This window comes from Anser cygnoides, chromosome 7 (assembly GCF_040182565.1).
Source record: "Anser cygnoides isolate HZ-2024a breed goose chromosome 7, Taihu_goose_T2T_genome, whole genome shotgun sequence".
NCBI lineage: Eukaryota > Metazoa > Chordata > Aves > Anseriformes > Anatidae > Anser > Anser cygnoides.
In genome coordinates, this window is record NC_089879.1 from 24170293 (window position 1) to 24192298 (window position 22006).

General features: G+C 44.3%; 1 long non-coding RNA gene across 4 annotated transcripts in view; it reads right to left on the bottom strand.

The window, feature by feature from the left end:
- Nucleotides 1-22006, bottom strand: part of LOC136791302 (uncharacterized) — a 106649-nt gene that overhangs the window by 22862 nt on the left and 61781 nt on the right. Inside the window, exons 5-6 of one of the 4 annotated variants that reach the window (XR_010832982.1) lie at nucleotides 7675-7759; nucleotides 2912-6604 (exon numbers count right to left, since the gene is read on the bottom strand). The exons of the other annotated variants lie outside the window; for them this stretch is intronic. This is a non-coding gene — a long non-coding RNA (uncharacterized lncRNA). Of the gene's footprint in view, nucleotides 1-2911; nucleotides 6605-7674; nucleotides 7760-22006 lie in introns of those variants that run through there. 4 annotated transcript variants of the gene reach the window in all.

Genomic DNA, 22006 nt, shown 5'->3' on the forward strand with positions numbered 1-22006 from the left:
AATATGATCTGTCCAAATGTAAGACAAATACAAAAGCCAAGATACTGTCAGCGCCTCAAAGACACAGAATGAAACTGCCTTTTTACAGCTGGATAATTGTCTTGCTAAAAATATTGCTTTCTTTTGAATCCTAAGCAAGTCTGCGAGGCAGTGTCTTATTGACAACCCGTGAAACACTTTGTTGCACAGTACTGAGCTGCTCTCTTTTAAATAAAGTAGCTACGATACAGATTTCTTCCAATGACAAATTAAGCAATTTCTTTCTGGTGCACTTTGCCCTTTCGTGCTATGAACAGAGGCTTAAATTACATGGATGTTGATGCACTTTCCAACTTTGCTATTTCTATCATATATTCCACAGCATTTCACCTCTTCAAGAGTTGCCTTTGAATTCCTGTTCCGAAATGCCTGACAAAAGCAATGATAAAAACCACAAAGTAACTCGTCGCCAGTTTCGTTTCCCACGGAGAACAAAAACGCTGAGAAAGCGCAATACATTATTAATAACTGCTTAAATTAATCCGTTACTTCACTTCACCTCTTTCCAGGAGTCCTCTTGTGCATCCTTTCAGCATTTCCTGGGGTGGAGTCACGAGGGCCAGGGGATGCTCTTGCTGCTGGCGCAGCCCCAGCCTGGGGCATCGAAAACCACGGGGACAGGGGACCGGAGGGGGTCAGTCAGTGCCACCAACCCCACTGGTTCCCCTACAGCCCCAAAATTCCAAACACGGTGTCTCTGTGTTTGTTACAGCATGCTTTACAAATCCATCAAAATGTAGAAATGATTTCAAAAAGCACCATCTTTCTATAGGGGCATCACTCATCTTCTAGAGATTTTGTCTCCTTTGCCCTCTGTGATGCCAGTGGAGAGCCTGAGGACAGTCACAGCTCATTTTAAAAGTCTAGCTAGGAAACTTTGTGAATTATTTGCACTATTTGGAAAAAAAAAAAAAAAAAAAAAAGAAGAAAGGTATTATTACATAAAGTTAAGCAGAATTTGACTACCAAACTACCATGCATCACCAGAGGTGTTTAGGATAAGTGAGATCAGCTCTTTCTGGTGCTGCTGGTCCTTACCCAGTTTCTTCAGAGGGAGACAACATCTAACTTCCAGTGCCTGAAATTAGAGACGCTGAATCCACCCAGTTGGCTTCCAAAAACTCTCTGCATCCTCTGAGCAGTGCCACTTGAGCACACATTTCCGTACAGCTGTGCCCAAGAAAAAAAGACAGCAACATACTTTCTAATACAAGAGGAGGAAATCCAGAGAAAGACCACACAAACCCAATGTCCTGGTTCCAGTTAGGACAGAGTTAAGTAGCTCATAGTAGCTGGTAGGGTGCTATGTTTTGGATTAGGATGAGAAGAGCGCTGATAACATGCTGATGTTTTAATTGTTGCAGAGCAGTGTTTATACCAGGCCAAGGACTTTTTGGCTTCTCGCTCTGTCCTGCCAGCGAGCAGGTTGGGGGTGCAGCAGGAGCTGGGAGGGGACAGACCCAGGACAGCTGACCCAAACTGGCCAAAGGGGTATTCCATACCATCTGATGTCATGCTAAACAATATATAGGGGTGGCTGGCCGGGGTGGGGGGGCCGGCTGCTCGGGAATAGGCTGGGCATCGGTCAGCGGGTGGTGAGCAATTGCATTGTGCATCACTTGTTTTCTTACACATTATTATTGTTAATACTATTATCATTATCACTATTATTATTATTATTGTTATTATTATTTTCCTGTCTTAATAAACTGTCTTTATCTCAACTCACCGGCTTCACTTTCCTGTTTCTCTCCCCCATCCCAGAGAGGGAGGGGGGAGGGTGAGCGAACGGCTGTGTGGTGTTTAGCTGCCAGCCGGGTTAAACCTAGGCCTTTGTGGTTAGTGTTACACAGGTATGTGGGCAGCTACTCTACACAAAACTGCCAGCAGGAAACCTTGGAGAATACTTTATATAAGATAATGATGACCTTGGCATGGCAGCAGTATTAGAGAACCACTAAAAATGCAAACAATTCAGTTTGCATAGGAGCTCAAAAAAAAGCCCATAATCAGTATTTGGGTTTATTTGCTGTAAATTCAACACACAAGATAATGAAAGAAATATTAGAGGGAACAAAAAGCTGCCATTTAAAGGGATCTAATTCTAGTAAACGTCTCCTTTCATCAAAAACCATTACCATATTATTATACTACCATGTTATCAGGATGCTATGTAATTCATCCTCACCTAGAAGCAGGAAAAAAGTAGACAGCGACAAAATATTCTGGGGAAAACTGTAGAGGTTGTGTTTTTTTTCACTGGACTAAAAAAGGGCAAGAAAAGCAAATATCTGAAGGTACAGGATGACCTCCTTAAAAGGTCTCACTTCTGTCTACAAGGTGTTAAGAGTTTGCAGGCACAAGGGACCTGCCTTTGAGAGGTCAGCGGTCTACATGAATGAGTCTACTGTTAACTATGGTTGGATAGGTTCATGATAGATTTTTTTTTTTCTGATTTCAGTTATTTACTTCACAGAAGCATGGCGAGACTCTCAAAGACTGACACTTTTTAAATAGTTACAAATAGCTGCTCCTAGGCTTAGATAAGTTGAAGGTGTGATCATGCTGATTTTCCCACAAGACGAGACAACCCATTTCCTACACAAGTAAGTCAAAGATCTCAGCAGTCTGTGCACCAGTGAGGTATGCGATCTCATGTCCTCATACTACATAAAGCAAGAAGCAGAGATTAGCAGGAGAGCTGCAAGATGGGTGAGGAACCAGCAAACACATATACCTCTGGTGTGGACGTTGGCTGGGGATTTCTAAAACAGGTTATGCACGCCCCACAAAGACTTGGGGCACTAATCCTGCCACCCCAACATTGGACGTGCTTAACAGCAGCTGCTGCTACCCAAGCTCGTCCCAGAAAGACAGCCTGAGACACCAGCAGGCTGTACTGCTTGGGAGCACCGTGGGTCTGGGGACGGGTGGAAGCATTCAGCAGGAGCCAAGCCAACAGCCAACCGCTCGGCGGTCCGACCCTCAACCACCTCCCAGCTTGGTCACCTCAATCAGACAGCAACTTTTGAACCCAGCTTTGTCGAAGTAACAGAAATATACACCTTTTACCACCTAGTTCAACCTTAGAGAAATTCAGAGTGATGGAAACACTATGTTTTTGCATGCCAGTCTATTCTAATCCCTAATTTGCCATACAGCCGAAAAAAACAATATGAAAAAACTCCATAAAGGAAATTATGTCCAGTTAAAGTTCTTTACCTGCCTGCAGCACCCACCTTCACAGAGGAGAACCATCAACATTTATGACCTTTCCAAACCATTCGGTAGCATCCAACCAGATCCCTCCTCCCTCGATCATATTAACCACCAAACTCTATGTACAAATCACCTGCTTTCCTCCTCAGATGCAAGATGAGTTTTAAATTCCAGAGATAAATTCCACATTTTTGGGAGGTGCCAATGCTCTTCCTGGCCCAAAATCAGAAACTTTGTCAAGATCAATGGATCTCTGCTCCTGTTGTGGGCTTACATCCTGCTGCATTATCCAAATCCTTACGTTTCCAGTCTTCCACGTATCCTCCAGCTGGCTCAGCTGTGCATTCAAGTGTCCGACTTTCATTCTGCTTCATGGTACATTGAATACATTACAGAATTTACATTTTTAGGTCCTCGGGATATTGATGTGGCTAATTTCAGATTACCCAATTTCTGAAATTCCTCTATCAAGCGCAAAACCTTCCCATGAGTAGCATCAAAGCTGCATCCAGTCCCACCACTCCAAGCTCCACAGATGGGCTGAAGGACATCAGAAACACCCCAGCAACTCCGTGTCTCCTTGGCCACAGCAGCTGAGGGCAGGGCAGAGCATAAGCAGCAGACCTCACGGACCATGGTCTTCCCAGGCAAGCCCCCAGCACTGCTGGCCATCTTTCCTATGATTCACTGACATGAAGGACCACATTGAAAACTAATTTTCAACAAGATTCAACAAAAACCTTTGTTTAGACTAAATACAATGTGTTTATACTCTTTCCAGTGGAAAGCAAGGCATGTAAACAAGCTGATTTATTGCCCCTCTCGTTGCACCTAGAGGATAAAGTTACTTTGCTTGCAGTGAAGTCGGTTGAAGACATGGCTTCTTTTTCAAAATACAGACAGCAATTAAATTATTTCATGAATGGAGCATGAGCTGGGCTTCTTTTCCCATGACTAAACAAAGAATAGCTGGCATCCAGATTTAATTATTCCTATTCTTGCACTTGCTATTCCAATTAGTTTTCTTTTTTTTTAATTCCTTTTTGGGAGAAACTAAGCTCTTCAAACACCCCTCATACCATGTCCAGAAGCAAAACAAGAACTACAATTTTTGCACAGGTAATTTAACACTGCCATCCCCTAAGAGGTGGATACAAAGGAGAGAAAAGAGCGGGAGGCCACATAAACTTCCCTTAGCTCCATGGCCATGGGCACTTCTCACTAAGCAGACCCAGAACACAGTGCTTGAACTCTCTCCAAACTCCTCTGCATGAAAACGCCATCAATTAGAGGCCCAGTGTGTAAGCAACAAGGTGCCACTCACTGTCAGATACTCGAGTTTTGGCTTTCCTACTAAACCAAGGCATCTGGGACTTCTTTTGGGGTGGGGGAAAAGCTTCAGAAGATAGTGCTGCGTTTGGGCGCTACTGGGACCCAGTCATACTGGGGCTGTGATCTCTCTTCCGCAGCTTCGCACTTCTTGTGGATGAAGCATCTAAACTTTCTCTTAGGATTGAAATTTCTGTCCATCTCTACTTCCCATTCCTTGGATTAAAGCTTCCTCTGATCCAAACATGGTACAAAAAAGCAGAATTTGAGGCCTATGTCATTTTAAACTGTATAACAAATATACTCATATAAAACATATGAGCACATTATACAATAAATATATTTATAATGCTGAATTATACACATCCTGTGCACAAATGTGTACAAAATCCTTGCAGATATAAGAATAAAATACACTGACTACAATGTAATTTTGTGCAAGCATTCAGAAGAATGAATGTGTTCCGGAGCTAACACCATGTAAGCAAAGCCTACTCAAGAAGGATTTGGAGGATACTTATGCACATCCCGATCCAACTAAAAGGAAGCATCAGTAAGTACATGCACAGAGTGCTCCCTGACACAGGTGAGGATGATTTTCTCCTTTAGCTAAAGTAGGAATAAGGCAGATGATGGGCACCGTGCAGGCCATGTCAACCAAACCCCATATTCCCATCCTGCCCACCCTGGCAGGACGCCGTCCTATTTACACAAACGTTTGCAAATCCTGCCGTGGAGATACAAAACATCTGCAGGGGAAGCAGCTGGGGTCAGCAGCAGCACAGCAGGCTGCAGCAGCATGCACAAGGTGCCCTGCTCCTGTTCAAGTGAAATGGGAGAAAGCTGGATGCCCGCTGCCACCCAGAGGTGCCAAACCTTAGCTCCAGCAGGTCCAGAACTAAGCAGCAGGGAGCGAAGCTGACCAAAGGCATCGTGGGGTGCTTGGTGCCAATTTTAACTTCAGCAGCTTTGCCGTGGCTTCCAGACAAAAAGCAGAGGTTAATTTTAAACCATGTGCAAAGATTTAAACTATGCAAAAAACAGTCTAGGCCAACACAAAGCAGAAGGTACCAGGATTCAACCCATTCTCTAAACTGACAGCCAAAAAAAAATACCTTCTGGGTGCCCAAATGCTCAATAGCTGAGAAAACATGTTTGTTCATTTGTCAATATTTTCCACGTCTTTCTCATTTTCTTGCATCGCAGTGTCTGTTCTTGTGGGAAATCCACTGGGAGATTAATCTTCTAAGGAAATGTGCCTAAGATGGCCCTTAATTAACTTCCAAATTATTTATTTCATTATCTACAACACTACTCAGTGTGTGCTTTTGAATAATCCCAGGTATGACCCAACCATGCTAAGTCCCACATGTAACACAACATACGTGCTAAACTGAGAAAGAAACCATTATTTTCGAATGTAGGTATGCTGCAGAACGTACCAGAGGACCTCCTTCTGATTTGTCTTTCCGCTGTGCATTAATTGCACTGCCACACAGCATCCTTACATTTATAATCACTTAACTGCCCATCTTCCACTAGTGGAGCTTGGCTGTCCACGCATCGCACACAGTAAGCTTGTTACAGCCCAATAACGTACCTGAGCTGTCTCCATGTTCAGCCACGTGCATATCCCATATGCCTTATATTTGTAGGCTTATTCTAAGACACACTTTGAAATTGGCAGTGATACACACACAATAAATGTTTAGCCAAAAAACCCTGACGTTTATCACATTCTATGTGCTCAAAGTGCTAAAAGGAGCTTCCTAATCCAGGATATTTTTAATAAAATGTTATTAAAAGATGACAGGAGGCGTAGAAATATGCAGTAGTCCTTTTAAAAAATCAAAAGAGATTTTGTCCTCCCCTTGAGGAAGTTTGACTCTTTTACATCATGTAGATTTACATACTGAATAGTCCGTATCAGTTACACATCTCTCTTCAGTGCTCGAAACAGGTCATTAACTTGCTTTTTTTTCTTTCAATTATGAAGTCAGACAAATTTATTTTCTGCCTGCGTTGAACAGGGAAAAGACAAGTTACCAATTAACTCAGCATTCAAACTACATCACTGTCACTGAGCTTGAACTTTTCCAGGCAGAAGGGCTGCGGCGCGAGTGGCCTTCCTATTTAGAGACCTCGCTGCGTCTGCTCAGCTGAAGGCACCAAAGTGCCCTGGAATGGGCATCCGCATGCACAGACACTTCAGCTTTTTTTCCTATGAAAAGCCAGCATTTCTGTTCCGCAAGGGACACGTAATCATTTCAACTGTGCTGAGCTACTCGGCACACATTTGCTCTATTTCCAAAGCAGAGATTTGCTGCAATTGCCAGGAGAAGCAAGTTTCTTCAGACTAGAATAATTATTTCCGCTATATTTTTTCATCTGACACCCCGCTAACCACATTTGAGCTGCTTCTGCTCTTCATTCATCTGTTATGTGAAATGTGAGCTTCCCATTATCGTCACTGGGGGAAAAAAAAAAAAAAGAGCAACATCATGCAGCACTAATTCCCTTCCTTTCCTTCTCATGCTATTTTTGATCTTTGCATCATAAAAATACTTTGTGAATTTGCTAAATTAAAGAAGTGTTCATCTGGTTTGGTATCAGGTTCGAATACTGATATGCCTTCCCCCCAAATTTTAAGCAACCTGAATCCTCTCAGCCATTTAGTCTCCAAAGGGGGGTGGGCAGCCCCTCTCCTGAGGGTTCTTCTTGCCACCCGGCCCTGAACCAGCAGGTTATCTGGATGAAAGGGAAGGCTCACCAGCACTGGAGTACCTCAATTTTGACTCCTACTGACTATAGGCGTGTGAGCTCAAAGGCTCCCAGCACAGCCTGAGCATCTTCCTGGGGGACTTGTTATAAGGAGCAGCTTAGCCCACACATCTGCCAGCCTCACTCAGAAATAACTTAATATTCCCAGGAAATTTTCTGTAATTCTTTTTGATACGGAAGCGTAACACCAAAGATCTCACATCAAGGTTGGGTGATGTGTTGCTCCTCAGGGGCTGGAAGACAAAGCTGTTTTAAAGTGATCACAGAGCATCGGGTTTGAACATCGATGCTGGCTTGCAGGCTCACCATTGGACCACATGAGGCTGGGGCTCGGCCGTTTCTGACGATAGCAGCGGATCTCTGGGGAAGTCTGGGGCGGCTGTTCTGGGTCCTGTTAAATTTACAGCAAAAAAGAAAGCGGATTCTATCACACCACAGCACTAAGAGAGAAATGTTTACATCAGAAAAAGGAACAGGCCTTCAGCCTCAACTGGGACAGGATTTGAAGTCCCGTCCCTCTGGTCAGCTTCAGACACCAAATCCAGCTGCCAGAGTTAAGAAATTCTCAAGTAATCCTGGCAATGCATAACAACAATGAACTGCAGTAGCAAAATTTGAGAAAAGACAGGACAACCACATCAAAGCTTCAGAACTGACAGCCACTTAACCAAAAAGATCAACACTTCCCCACGTGATTCAGAGGGTTTGTTCTCCAGGTCAGTGCTGCTTTGCCTTAACTGACTTATGCTCCAAGTATTATCCGAATTTCAAATCTTCCATCTCTGCCAGAAGAAATACTCTTTGCTGAAAGAAAGCTAGGAAATACAGGTTTGATTTTAGTACTATTCCAGCCAAGTTTCTTTTTCTTTTTTCTTTTTTTTTTTTTTTTTTTTTTACATTCAGCTAATGGGTGTGTAAGAATTTGCTTGCACTGGAGGCAAAAACAAAGTTAGGCAAGAAATGTGCCCAGAAAAGAAACCCGCATCTTCTATTTCCCTCTTGCTGCTTTTTCCTTAAAAGAAATGTCACACTGTTGTTTGGCTTGTGCTCAGTATTTAATCAATTACTCCATGTAAGAGTGAATTAAGGCAGGGTGTCAGACACTTAAACAACCAGACGTCAATTAGTACTTTAAAAACATAGGCCAGGTGTGCTCATATCTCAGCACCAAGAAATCCACCTCAGCCGATGCTGCTGTCCTCTGTCAGTAACGCCGATGGCTCTAGTTAGTCCTTACAGCCACAATGAATACCCAGCTATTCCTCCTAAGCGCTGGAGAGGGAGAGCATGCCAATCCCTGTAGACTTAAGTACACGAAGGTAGCTACTTCTGATAGAGGCTGTTTAAAACAAAAAGCAGGTAGGTGAAAAGGGGGAAAACACCCAAACACCCCTCATGTTCCCTGTACTGTCATGCACAAGAAACATTTCAAATCTAGTATGAAAATCACATCTTGTATCTCAGAATATGACATAACCTGCTTTAAAGTGCCTTCAGAGATCTCAAGCTGAGATGTATGAAAGCATGCAATGCTGACTGGAAGTACAAGACCACAAAAAAACCTTACCTAGTGATAAATCCAACTCTACGCAGATGCAACACGCCACAGGTCACTCCAGGGAAGCAGCCTTAAACCTGTGCTCCCAGGGCATGCAAAGCAAGCCCCCAGCTGCCCATCACAGCACCTCGAGGGATGAAGGGCTGTGTCTTTGGGGATACTGACTGGGGAGCAGGTATCACTGGGGTTAACAGCAGGAGATCTTGTCCTCTGGAGACCAGGGATAACCAAGGAGCTCTCCAGGGCAAGCATGAAGATACCCAACGTGCAGTTATCTCAAGGGTGTGTGTGATACCCCTGAGCCCAGGTAATTATTTCTTCTAAGTTCAGCCTTTTGCTGGGCTTTGACTGACCTGTAATTCATTATCAGCATCATAATTACTGAAGAAGGCAAGGTATTTCAACTGCATCTTGTATAAGCCCCCAGAAAATCAAGTCAGAGTACTATCTCCTGACCATCATGGTGTGAAAATTGTCATTTAATGACCTACTCCTTTTGCATCAGCTCATGAATGACATCGCTATAAGAAAGAGCACCAGAAGTACGTCTGTGCTTGTGTGTTTACAATGCATGAGCCCAAAAGCTTAATTAATGATGACAGAGTTCAAAAGGCTACATGTAAGCAATGGACAATTTAATGCCACTTCTATTAAAGAAATATTAATTTCAGCCCGAACTTATCACTGGTTTTGTTATTGTTGTGCAAGGGAAACACTGCACACATCAAAATGCATGTTGGCACACCACAGCACGTTACAGCAAGGGCCCACGGTGGAAAATGGGCAGCATTTGGTATATTCCCCAATTTTTAGCAAGGAAAACAACAAGTGAATGTGCAGGACACGAGCCTAAGCGTACCTGATGAAATACCCCTTTTTCACATTCAGTGACAAAAAAAAAAAATCTATAACTTAACTGTCAATGCTTTTAGAGATATATCTGTCTTCTCCCTCATTTGAAGCCATAAATTCTCCATAAATTTTATCATTTGACCTCCTTGTGGAGGATTTGTGGCATTTGAACAATAAATCAATAGTGTGTTATGAAACACTGGCTTACTGCAGAGGTTCACTGAAATGACACATTCAAGAGAAATTGGATTTGCTAGAAAGACTATTTTCCCTTTTGGGATAGATAGCATCTGACATTCAGCATCACTTCCAGTTTAACCGGAGCAAAGAAACTATCTGAACTCTCAATGACCACCACAGCAAAGCTGAATCAGAAGGGGAAGCTAAAAAAAAAGAAAAAAAAAAAAAGAAAAAAAGAGTGAAAATATAAAGAAATGCACTTGGACTCTAAAATATGGAGCTTGGTCCCTGCTGTTGCTGCCTAAGACATCTTGCTGGACACTGAACAAGCCATTTACCCGTCCCATGTCTCTGCTTGGCTCGATGCAGAAGGACACCCTGGACACCCTCATTTCCTCTCCCCCCTCATTTTGGGCTGTAAAATGGATTAAAAGGGAATATTTCTTTATAAAGCAAAGTCTTTTTGTATTAGTAGCAAAAGGTATTACAAATACAGGGTAGCTCATGAGAAAGCATCTGATAAGACCATTTCTAATTATCTATAGCAAAAGCTGAGCATAATATTTTATCCTTATGCTTCCTTCCTGCAAACACCACGCTTGATATTCAAACACTGAGATGAAAAAAGTTTCAGTCAACTTTCCACTTAAGAAAGCTGAAAATCTGTCATTACCTAGTACTAGCAGTGGTAAGATGTCCTACAGGAGACAAATTAGCAGCAGCAGCACAGCCAAGAGCTCTCACAGTTCTCATTAACAGATATACTTGTTAAAAGACTTCTCAGAGCAGCTAAATACCCAGTAGGCACCGAGTTTTTAATGGTCCAAGAAGGCAGCTGGCCAGGTTTGCAATATGCTGGAGGTGACCTGAGGGTGCAGTAATGTCAAAGTTGACTCCACTTTACTTCAGTAAACAACAGCCTGCCAGCAACTCAGCACCTTTCACAAGCAGTAAAGAAAAAAATGAAGAACCAGGTTAACAATGCCACTGGAGAGCTCATTAAAGTGTCTTTGCTTGGTCTTTTTTCATGGAAAAAAAAATATGTAACTGAAGGGAATGCTCCGGTTTACGGATCAATAATTGTTGCTTTGAGAGGGAGATTGGGAGAATCTGAATTGCAAGAGACAGTTTTGTACTCATTGCAATTGGCAGATTTGCATTGCAGGCTTTGCAACTAGACAATTAATATCAAAAACTCATTTGTTCAACAAAACAGTATGGTTAGAATTAGGTTTTAATAAAGACTGCTACTGCTATATGACAGCACTACAGCTTCCGAATGGAGTTTGTCTTCTGCATTCAGTCACAAAAATCATTGCCCAATACTTCCTTTTTGCTTTCAGCTGTGGAAAATGGAGATGGACTTCACCTAAAAGGATGAACTTTCTCTACAACAAGCAGCAGGGAAAACAATTCTGCTGGAGAGAAGGAGCAAACAAACCAAGGAAAGCCAAACTGCTTTCCCTGTTTGCCCTGCCGGATAAACCGTAGTGTTTTGAGCCAAATGGCAGTCCCCTAACTCCCCAAAGAATATTCCTTGGACAGCAGTGGAGTAACTTCTGCTTCCAAATTTCCTCCGCAGCCTGGTTCCTTCCCTGTTACCACTAGCAGCACTGGTCATCTTTGCCCCACATCCAAGCCTTCTTCCATTATTTGCCCTCTGAATTCACATAAGGAGCTCTCCAGACTTGATTTCACCACGAACGTCCATGCACTTAATATGCTGTAGCATGGGTCTTGCCACTACTGCTAACCAAGCAAGTGAGAAGAAACACCATTTCCAACACGTAACAAGTTTGGAGAGAGCAGTCCTCAATACAAGGCTCCTCTCACCAAACCTTTACGATACCAAGCTGTTGCTTCCTCTTCCTCTTCCATCTTTCACGTTCCCCAAGAAATGATGCACCCGTAACTCATCTTCCTTTCCTTTCCATTCCATCCCTGTCTTTTTTTATCCTGACCTTCATCTGCCTGTAATCTTCTCTTTTTCCAATGCCTAATCCATTAGTCTTCCCTCGAGTTGTCAGTCCTGCTGCAGAGACGGCTGCCACAGCAACTCCCCCAATTGCTCTCAGCTGGAACTGAAAAGCCACTTTTTAATTCGATAATAATGAAAAAATAACATATACTATTATTTTAGCTGTGGTGACTTAGTTTTGTTTCCTGGGGAAAAAAACCTTGAGCAAGCATCCTCTGAGAGCTTATAAACTGTACCTTGTGCCATACCAATAGGATGTCCTGTGCTGATTTCTATGGTATAACATAAGCACTTCTTCCAGGAATATGTAGCCTGAACAGAAAACCATGAACTTCACTAAGAAACTTAAACCCACAGAGAATTTAAACGCTATTTTATGGCGGCCCACTATTTTTGTTTTAAAGAAGCCATTGCTTACATTAGGCCTCATCTCCCTGCACGAGATACTTGCAGCAGGACCACCCCAGCAAAGTGCTCCTCATTTTGCACGCTCCTTCTCAGAGCTAGAGCACTGCCCTAACAGCCCACTTCAGCACACCAGCAGTTACTCACCGTAGCAGTGTGCTAAATCTGCTGCTGGGGGCTGTAGTACCAGATGGCAAACCTGTAACTCCATGTGCCAGCCCTCCGGTATTGATCTTTCTTAGGAATCTTTAAATAAATTTGTTTCTTTTCACATTTGGAGGGTTTTACTAAAAAAGCATTCATAGAAGGGCTACAGAAATCCCACTTTCTTCTCAGGAGGAGGATGCCAACACTGGCCTGAGCTCGATGTGTGTTTCTGGCATAGCAGGGGAAGGAAAGCAAGCCAACCAAAGCCCGAGCCACCGCGAACATGCTGGCACCCGTTCCTGGCAGTCGCGTGAAGCTCGTGCATCACTGCTGGATCCCCATTTCCGTGTGCCTACCGTCAAGTACGACAGGCTCTGGGTTTGCTTTCCCCCCCCCCGACTTGGCACCAAGAGTCAAGTCAGGCTTCAGAGCCCAGGCACGGTGTGCCAGCTCTTGCAGACAAGTTGTAGGAGAGCATGCAGCTTTAACGAGCGCCTTGCGAGGTCAATGCTGGTAAAAGCACACGATGTCCGGGGATTTTCTCTTTTTAACAGGGGTGTGTTTTAACAGGCAGACCTGCAACGCTCATCAAGCCACCGTCCCCCTCTGTCACTTGTAGAGGGCTTATGTGGCAAGGGTTGGGTAGTGGGGCTGAGGGGCTGCCCCGGGTCAGGGCAGAGCCAGCTCTGCTCCAACAGGGCCCCGATGTTGATAGCAGGGAAAAATGCTGAGCAACAGCAGCTGAGAGGGAGAGAAATAAGAGAGAGAATCCCGCAGCCACCACAGTCGGTGAAGCAGGAGGGCAGGAGGTGCTCGGGGTGCCGGGGCAGAAGGTTCCTGCAGCCATGGAGAGGTGCACAGAGAGCAGGGGAAGGGAGCGACGAGGATGGCGCGGCAGGGACCCAGCATTAGGGACCGACCGCAGGTCAGTCATCCTCTGATGGCAAGGGCCAGCAGGGCGAGTGGTGAAGGATTCACCAAACGGATCTGAATTCTGCATAAGCTATAGGTAGGTCACTGAAATACTCACTGGCATGCTGGGGCTCCAAGAAGGAAGAACATCAGTGGAAATTTTCTGGTTTTTATTTTGGACGTGAGCTATGGGATACCTTCTGTCCTATTTTCTTCCCATTCATGAGAAGGTTATCGCCTCCATCACAACAAATACTTAAAACAGAGCGTCAGCATTTTCAGAGCTATGTCCTGACCAAACACCTCAGAAGGAGATTCCTCGATTCCTCCTGCAGTACCAAAGGCACAAACAGGCTGCACGACATGATAGCCCACAACATTTCACAGGACACCCATGAAAAGTCCTTGTGCGTGTTCCAGGTTGTAAATGCAAGATGTCAGCAGGGTGACAGTTTGTTTGAAGCTGCAATACCTCAAGCTAGAGACTCCCGTGATAAGGAAGGAGGATAAAGAAGTAGGGCTTACACCTCACGGCAGCGCTGTGCCCCCAGAGAAGAGCTGCCAAAGCCCATACACAAGGCAAGCTGCCTGTTTCCAACACACAGCTATCAGCAGCAGCATTCAGCAGCCATCCACCACTAGGGTGGATAGTGGCTCTTGTGTCAAGCTCTCCCCACAAAGAGGGCAGTGCTGGTGCCAGCCAGATGGAGCTGGCACAGCCACAGCATCACCGTTTCCTGGAGAACATCCGCCTCAGGAACCGTCTCCTCCGCACACAAAACAGCTCCGTGGACTGTTCAAACTGGGCACGTGTCTGTGTAACATGCCTGAAAATAAAAGCACTGTGCCTACCTGCACTTCTCTGGAAAAGAATTCAGTGCAACAAACAAAACACATGCCAGGTACATGCACCAGGGTTCGAGTTAAACGCCTTATGCTTTGGAAGAAGGACCAGGCTGTTGGGTGCACGAACCAAACGTGTTTGTTATTTGTGGGTCGCCTGAGAATCCTTTTTTGGACTGGACTGCAGTTTTAAATTAACTTTATATCCCATGTTAATTTGTCTGATTTCAGTAAATAAGAACTTGCATAAACTCAAGGGGCAAAAAAACATTTTTCTGCTATTTACTCATTCTGGTTCACTTATCTGCTGGATGCAAAAATTAAAAACAGCTACAACAAAAAACAGCTAAAGGCCATTTCTTGGCAGAACACAGTTTGCATTCTCATTTGCTGCCAAGGAAGAAATTCAGGTGCAAGCCAACGAGCCAGCAGTTTCCCTCACTCCCACTACTCATAAGATGCAAGAAAACGTCCCTCAGATCTAAAATCTCCTGCAGAAAATAACTTGGTTCTTGTGCTTTTCCCTCTGACCCCAGTGAAAGCACAAGAGCTCGAGACACAATCTCGACCCCAGGAAGGATGCCTATCACAGGAACATGGATGGGGCTGGAAGGGATCGAAAGAGCTCACCTGGTTCACCATCCTGAGCTGACCTAACTAGTCAGGCAGTTCCAGTTAGTCCAGGGTGGATCACCTGTTTTAACACTGACTCCTTGGGAAGGCAACTTCATGTTATTTCTTAACGTCAGGTGTTAACAGATGAACAGATGTTTTGCTGCCTCTCAAAGAAAATGCTCTCATCTCTAAAGCAGAACCTTTGCAATGATTTGTCCTGACTACTCAAGATAGTACGGGAAATACGGTTTTACCTAACATCAATGACCAGGACTAAAATATATATAAAATGTTCTACCCCACTTTCAGCCCTCAGAGCACAAATCTAGTTAGGCATCTGCTTCCAGCCATGTTGCGACGTTACAGCAGCCTGGCTCAGTGCCTGGTGCTTTCGCATCCTTTTTACCTCGTTTTAAGGTAACACTTGGGTACAATTACTGGAGTTTGCAGCACCATACTACCGGTTGCATACAGATCATCATTCTCTCCCTGAGCCAAGAAAGGGATCACCCAGGAGGTTGACATTGTTGTGAAATAAGTGCCTCCCAAGAGATATCACTGCAAATATAAAAGAAAACTAGAATGCCAGCATTCTGGCTTGTTCCAGGCTTTGAGATGGTTTTCCCTGAGCTACGTCCCCCATACTGAGCTCCCCACCATGTTTCATTTGAATGAAAAACCAGAACAATCTTTTTTTAAACAGGGAAAACTCAAAGCAAACACAAAACAGCAACAAGATTTATACGCAACCCTCCTCTTGCCCGCTGCATCCTTGTAGGTGGGTTCAAGGAGCCGAACGACTCAGAGAATGGCACAAACTGTTGGGTCCTTGTGGGCTCCTCTGAGACCAGGCTGGCTGCTCCCAGCTGGTGGCTGCAATCTCATCTCCATCGCATCCCATCGCCGCTCAAACTTCCTCTGATGAACAGGAACGGGGCTCAGTTATGAACAGAAAGGAAGAAAACGGGAGGAGGAACAACAGATGCCACATGCCATACTGAACATCAAGGCTCCAGAGCAAGGATGGAAAAATTCATTGCTAGCATGCCCCAAAGCTTGAATATAAAGCAAAGAAGCTCAGGCATTCACCTGCTCGGCTCCCCGGGTGGTATCTGCCCTCACTGCCCACTAACAGGGCTGCTCACTGGGGCCACGCACAGGCCAGAAACAAGAGCAGAGAGCACAGAGCTGAACCCCAGGGAGCTGCTGCCCCAAAGCACTGGGAGGAGCACGGGGCCCGGCCGTAGTACAGAACTGAGCTGAAACAAAGCCAATCAACGAGACTGCGAGTTTGGCAGACACTGTAAAAACTTTCATGAATTTTGCAGTTGTCTTCTCATAAAACATTGTCTTGTCAAGTTGAAATATTTGGGGAAAACAGCTTCTTCTGTGAACATAAATAATAAAAGCGAGGCATCTAGGTATGTCAAGATCAAGCCAAGCACTTGGCCTCAACCCCAGCTCTACTTCTTCCAAAGTCGTGGGTGAGCCCCACTCCTCTGTCAGCACAGAGCAACTCTGCACATCCCGGCTTTATCGTGTGAATGTATCCAGAAGGAATCCAGGCCAAAACAGAAAAAGCTTGATGAGTTTGTTTTAGCATTGTACCTGCTTCATTTATTTAAAAGACGGGGAAAAAAAAAAAAAAAAAAAAGAAGACCACCCATTAAGACAAGCTCACCAGTGCCTCTCCCTCCCAATAATGCCACTGAGAGCACGTCATGCGACAAAAACCTCCTGATCCCAGCCCTGCTCTGGTTTCCCATCTCTGCTCAGCCATAGGGTCGGTTTCTTTCTTCATTTCTATCAGAGAAGTCCCACTAAAAATGATAAATTTGCCACGCTGCAAGGAAGGGAAAGCTCCTGCTTGCATAATCCTTATTACTAAGATGAGTCATTTAAAAACTTGCTTTCAAGAGGGTAAATGAAACAGAACAAAATACAGCAGAGAAATTACTGTAGCACAAAACTCTCCCTGGTGCCTCCTATTTGAGAGGAACGACATTTCTGAACAAAACTGCTTCTTTTCCTGATTACAAAACATATTTCTTAACATGACTCCTCCTCGGGGAGGAAAACATTCTGGAAATCTCGGGCATTATGATCTGTTCCCTGAAGGATTAAGTTTGAAATTAATGCCAAAATATACTCCTGAGGACAATCCCTATTGATACTGCAGCAGATATTGAGGAAGAGCTCCTACTTCTTGGCCCCAAAGCACCACTTTTTCCATTTATTTTTATTGCAGTTTGGAATTCCTTGTTCCAAAAAGGAGTTAGCGCAGAGGAGACAACTTAAACTTCCAGCGCCCGGTGCAGAAACCTTTTGGAAAGCCAGGAACTGCAAAGAGCAGCAAGACACAGCACTCGTGGCTCTCTCTGCTCAGACCCACCTTGCCCCAGAGATGGGCACATCCACACCACCACCAGCTCTTCCAGGGAGAGTCACCTCAGGCACAGACCTGACACGGTGAGCAAGTGACCCCTGAATTGCATAATTCCTATTGCCAATGAAAGCTACTGGGAAAGAAAAAAACATAATCGAGATCAAATCTATTATCATTATTACATACTTATTACAATAAGCTACACTATGACGCTTCAGACATCACAAAAACTGCTCCAGAAAAGAAACTCCTTTATTAGACCTGAACAACAACGCCCAGGTTCTTCACCAGCTTCTGCCTTGCTCCAGTTTAAGGCAACGATGCAAAGTTTGAGAGGCCTGAACTTATACCTTGATGCCAAGCTGTTGGGATCTAAAGACTACGACCTGCTTACGGTGCTGCTGTTTCAGAAAAACTGGAATTGCAGATGTTTGCACAGAGCCTAACATCCAGCTTGAGCCCTAAATGAGCAAAACGCTGCATTCAATACAATCCTTTCTAAAACTATAAAAACAACGTGTATTATGACCAATGGAAACGTGTACGCTATGCTTTGCTGTTTGAAAACGCTCTGTAGTTTTGCAGGGCGGCATAGGGAGAGCAGTAATGGGAAAGATATAGCTTTATAGCCCTCTGAAAGTTTTGTTTGGTTGCAATCAGGAAAACGTAAAACAACACATTAAGGTTTGGCCCACAAAGAATATCAATTCACACACTATAGCTGTTTGCACTGCTGAAAAGTTGCAATCCTTTTAAATGAAGTGTAACAGCAGTAATTGTGTTTCTCTGACTGAGCTAAGAGGCAAATGGCGCATGAATCAATAATGATGTGGCTTGTACACCATTTATCTCTTTGCGTGATCCACAGGAAATCCAATTGCATAATTACATTATTCACAGTCTGTTGAGAGCACAAAATAACTGGATCTTGTTAGAGTGTGCATTTCCCCCTGTCTGCAAAGGGCAGGTGCCCACAAAGGGAGACCTGGCCGGCCACAAGCCAGTGCTTCCACTAATAACAGGATCATACTCCCCGAAATTACCAGTGCTGCCACAGGGACTGCATTTCTATAAATAGCTTCAGCACTCGGAAATTTGAGAGCCTCTAAGACTTCAGCTGCTCCAGAGCTGTCACTGTGAGCATTACCAGTAGGTCGGTCCACTCCAGAAATCGTTTTGCTAGGCAGGAATTGGGACACGCAGACACAAGTATTTTAACATTGTTATAAACCTCAAATTTAAACACCTGAGAAAGCAGCAGGTATAGCAGGAAATTTGCAAACCCAAATACTAAAACAACCATTAAATACTGCTGCTGAAAATAGACTATAATGGGCTGCTGGCCCTAATCACACAGCCCCTTCCTCTGCTGGCTGCTCAGCCTCCCCCTCCAGGCTCTGCTGTAGACGTTCATCTCCCCACAGGCTAATTCATCTTCCCCTAGAACTGATACGAAACCACAAGGACCGACTCTGCTGACCCACTTAATTTAATAACCTGCAAGTTGCTGCGCATCTCATGTTGATATGGAGAGCAGTGAGCCCTGGCAGACGTGGCTGAGGCACGAGGAAACGCGGCTGCAGTATCGAAGTTGAGCTCTTTAAGCTCAAGAAGTCTGCATTTCAGCTGGCTACTTCTCACAAGAAAAGAACAATATCAAGAGAAAGAGATAACACCAAACCATAAGTGATTTAGGAATTAAAATTACCCCACGCTGCAGTTTTACTGTTTGCTTTCTGTACAAATTGTTCACTTTGCCACAATCTGACCCAAACGGAGCCGTTACTGCCAGATGTACTTGAAACTCCAAGAGGGTTTCTTAGCCACAAGGGATGCTGAGCACTCTGCCAGGCTGCATTCCCTCTCCCCCAAAGAACTTTTCCAACCCTGCAGTCAGATTTTCAGAGGGCATCTGCAGTTCAAGCCTTCTCGCTGCGCTCTGCTACCTGCTGTTCCCTCACTGCGTTGGAATCAAATAAAAAGTAAGCCTGAAAAATTCATCGCAAATTATTTCCTTTCTTCGTCACAGAATAAGAGTATTCCCTGAGTAGCTGCTGTACCACAGACAAGTAAATGTCTCCTCGAGGCATAAACAGATGGGTTACAGGTCTCCATGTTTATGAAACGGGGAGAAATTTATTGCCTCATACATCCTGTTCTGCCATGGGATTATCACTTCAATAGTTGACCTGTTTAAAAAGTGATGCTGCAGTTTACTGTGGCTAAAGGTGGTTACTTTTATCAAGAGGATGGATTAGAGTTACACGATATGAAAGCCGGATAAGAGCCAAACCTTATGCTGTGACATTAACTTGGTTTTATTACTAGCCCTAAAGGAAAAATAGAAAATTGAAAAATTTTAATGTTGAAAAAAACAGCTACAAGTGTTGAAGGATGAAGACTTGAAACATTTAAAAGCAGAAGACAGGAATTTTGGGGAGAAGACAAATTCATTTATATCAATATTTTAATATATTCCTAGCTTTACCATAATCATTACTTGCAAAAGAGGAGTTGAACTGCTTTCCTATTCAGCACGCTGTAAATCAAACCAGACCCAGGAGTCTGGCATCACAAGCCTGCACAGACCTGATGGAAGGAACAGGAATTTTGTCCTGCGGCCATATCAACAATCCCATCCAAGAGATGGTTTCCCACACGAGGCCCCATTTCGAGATGAACTATACTGTGAAACAGAGCGAGTTCGGTGAACACTGATCTGCCGATAACCATGCCAAGGCACCGCCACTCGGTGCTCTCTCAGAACACCACCCACAATAACCTCTGCGAGGAGGATGCGGAGGGAAGCAGGAGGCACACATACACCACGTTTCTTTGTCACAGCCAGCAGGAGTGACACGAAGACAAAGGGAAGAATATTAAGGGGCAGCATCTTACAACAGTAAGATTTTTCATTACTGTCCATTGAGGTTACAAAATGAAGTTGGAGACAAAAATATCAAGTATGGTCTGCGCTCAACTCAGTTGAAAACCCTTTTTTTAAAGAAATAACCCAGTTGCCTTTTTGCCAGGCATGAATGATAGCAAAGCTGCTATCAAGTCTTTTATGCAGCTTTCTTGAAACACTAGATTTCATCCTAGTGTACTGCAACATTCAAGGTGATCTGGATCAAAAAGTCCAAAAGTTCATATAGGAAAATTAAAAGCTAACAAAATTCTGTATGAAGAGTTATTTACAGAATCTGTCACCTTTTGTGGAAGAATGCATGTTTCTCAGGACTACCCTCTCAGCATAAGGAAGTCTGCAAGCAGGCATATAACGAGCTACAGAAGAAGGGTGATACATGGCCTAATACCTGGCTGTGGATATGCTCATCCTTCCCAACTTAACTTGAAAAGCTGTTTGCCCCAGAATATTCACCTGAAAGGAAAACGAACAATTCCTCTTGTCTGACCTCAGAGCGAGCCTGCTGCTCAGACCAACCTTACAAAACCTCAGCTTCAAAGAGCCCCAGGCCCTCCCCATTCACCGCAGGTGGCAGGGCTCCAGCATTCCCCAGGCATGAGCAACAGGCAAAAACCCCTGTCCAAGAGCTGGGTCCTCTATGACAGAAGAAAATGAAAAACTCATGAAGAAATGGAGACCAAGAAATAACTGCCACTTCAAAATGGAGAACAGAAAGACCAACCTGCAATCTGTCTAAGAGGAAGATGAGCAAAGATGCACGGCTGTGTCAGTGAATTCTGGCTGGGATTCATTTGTAATACGCTGTATTTTACCATAATAAGTACAATCATGGTAGTTCTTGCTACATTTGCAGTGCCGCTCTGGGTAGCATTAGTATTTAAAATAATGCCTTGACAGATGGCCATTACAAAAGCTGCAATTCAATCGCAGGCTTCCACGGCACTTTGAAAGCAAAAGTTTGCTAGATTTATTCATGCCATCACAGCTTCACTATTAAATTTCAGGCACAGATTCAACTTTGGCCCAAGCATACTTATAATGCCTATGACATCGAAATTAAGAACTTAAACAAGGTGAACCCCTATGTATAGAGAACCTACCACGTATCAGAGGCACTGGTATGTATAATACACAATGGCGAGGTAACTTCTCAGCACAGAGAGCTGAGGGAAAGCATGGAAACAAGGTGCTCCCCAAGCTGGGGTGTGTGAAGTGAACATAAATTGGCTGTCACGCTGCTCCCTCTTTGGGATGAAAGACTCAATGGGTGCAGAGCGCTACTGGTGTGAAAGCACTCCGGGACCACTTGAGAGAGAAACCAGACATGGATTCTGGTTTCTCTGCTCAACCCTCTGCTCAACTTTGTAAACTTCAGCAGCGTAGTCTTCTCAGCTCCGTTTAGAGCCAAAAAAAGATGTAGAATAATTTACAGACCCCTCAGAAGTGGAAGATGCTCCTTGAACCACAGCAAAAGGCACCTGGCCAGCACAAACGCAACAGTTCCCATAACCTTGGAAGTCCACGAGCTCCCAGTTGCTCCTGGCCGCTATCAGGCACAGGACACGAGGTGAGGTGGACCTCTGCTCCAAGCCAGCACGGTCCTCCTTAAGTCGTTCTGTATTCCAAGCAGAGGACGTTGACATATGTATGTCTTGACTGCAAGTACACAGAAGATGGCATCGCTCAAGGCAAAAAGCTAATGCTGATATAACTCACTTATGTGTGTGTGTTGCAAAATCTGTGCTGTGCCAATCCCCTCGTGCTGTAAATTGTAACAGCCCATGGCTACAGAGCGTGGGCTGCGCAGCACAAGCTCCAGCAGCGTGCCATTTT